Source organism: Tupaia chinensis, unplaced genomic scaffold, assembly GCF_000334495.1.
Source record: "Tupaia chinensis unplaced genomic scaffold, TupChi_1.0 Scaffold143789_1, whole genome shotgun sequence".
NCBI classification, from domain to species: domain Eukaryota; kingdom Metazoa; phylum Chordata; class Mammalia; order Scandentia; family Tupaiidae; genus Tupaia; species Tupaia belangeri.
In genome coordinates, this window is record NW_006203638.1 from 174,875 (window position 1) to 176,996 (window position 2,122).

A 2,122-nucleotide genomic window follows, 5' to 3' on the forward strand; every position below is an offset into this window, starting at 1 on the left:
TCTAAAGTGAATCCAGATTATGTAAATAGATTACTGACTTTAAAAAATACACAGGGCTCAGGCCAGCTAGTGATACGGCGGTTGAGGCAGCTGGATCCCACGTGGCCAAGTGTGTGGTCTGAGTCCTGACCTGGAAGCTTGAAAAACACACCGAGCGTGCGTGTGTGCATGTCCCCAAATCCCAAATGGAGAGAGTGCACACACCCAGATAATGAAAACAAGTACATGCACACACACACACACACACACACACACAGGGCTGTGCCAGCCACAGTGGCCTACATGGGAGGATGCCACTGCAGCAATGGCTGAAGCCACAGGGGAGGCTCAGGTTTGGTTCCTGGGCAAATCTGAACATGCTGGGCACGGTGGCACACATCTGCGGTCCTAGCTGGCTGGGAGGCTGGAGGCTGGGGCAGGAGGGTCATGATGTGGCAAGACTGGCAAAAATATCTCTTATCTCTCACCCTCTTTTTCTCTCATTAGACAAACACATATGTGTGGAGGGTGAGAGAGAGACACATAAATACAAGTCTTTCCTGCTTAAACATCATGGGGAAGAGAAAAAGGGAGGAGAAAAGTCTGAATTATTGAAACAATCCACGCCAGTGGTTTCTGCTGCGTAGATACCATTTAATAATAACACGTGACAATTGTTACGTTTCCTGGGCACTTAGTACGTGCCACGTACCAGGCTGGGCGCACGATACACTGTCTCATTTAGTCCTCCTAACGCCTCTGTGGCAAGGTTTTGGGACTGCCATTTGAATCCTCCTTGAACTGCTAAGTAAATCCACTCTGAGAGAGGTTTGTACCCCGCTCATAGTTATCCCGCTAGCAAGTGGCAGAAAAATGGGTAAGCTAAACGAAGCACAGGGAGCTTCAGGAAAGAGATGGCAGGTCTCCCAGGGCTGGCCTGGTCCCCTCTGGATTATGAGTGCTAAAAAGTGTGTGAATGTGGGGCCAGCAGGTGGCATAGTGGTTAAAGGTGCTACATTCCGACATGGCCGACCGCGGTTCAAGTCCTGAACCTGGTGGTTTACTTTCTCGCTTTCCCTTTCTCTTTATCTCTCTCTCTCTGTCTCTCTTGAGTCAAATTAAAAATAAATAACTATAAAATAGCAAATGGAAATAAATAAATAACTCTCTTAAAAAAAAAAAAGTGTGTGACCGTGACCAGCACCCGATGACGATGGGTTGAATGGATAAAGGTGTAGAGGGAAAGAAAGGAGGGGAGTCAGGGAGGAGTCTGCTGTGAAGAGAAAGGAAGGGGTGACACCAGCAGAGACAGGGGAGACATAAAGCCTGAGAGGAGTCGGTGCCCACAGGGACTGGCTCTGGGCGCCTTGGAATTCCCGAGAAGTTCTGGTTCTGCAGAAGAAGACTTAGGGAGCACAGGAAGAAGGGATGGGGGACCTTCAGGGCTACAATTGCCCCAGAGGATTCTGAGGAAGACCGTGCCGCGCTAGAAGATGCCAGATTTGGGAACAGGCGGAGATGGTATGTGTTCTCCCTCAGAGCTGAGACTCATGGGAATGGCTCTCAGCCTTTTCCAACTCCTGGTTACCAAGAAGGCTAATGTTCTGAAACAGGAGAGACTGTTTTCCCGTATCTCTGGGAGATAACAGACAGGATGTGTTCATTTTAAAATTCCTAAAATGTGGGGGCCAGCAGGAGCCATGGTGGTTAAGGACTCTCACATGGCCAATGGGCTGACAATGGTTTGAGTCCCAGATCCAACAGCTTGAAAATCATGCCAGGCACATGAGCATGCATCCCCCAAATCCCAAGAACGGAGGAGAAGGGATCGTGGCATGGCCATCCCCCAGGGGGTGATTTCTCACTTTGCCTCTCACTGTCTTCCTCGGTGAGCACACACACCCTATGGCAAAACCCTAAAAAATTAAAAAATTAAATTAAATTAAAAATTTCTAAAATGTGTCCCTCTGGCCCCCATTATACTATGAAAGAAAGAAACAACCTGTAAAATGATGGGTAAATTGTAGCCAGACGGGAAGGGGAGAAAGGCTGGGGATATTCTTTGTATCATTTCAAAAAAGAAAAAGTATCGGCATAATGCCACTTTGAAGAGATGGACAGAACAGGTCCTAAACAGATATTC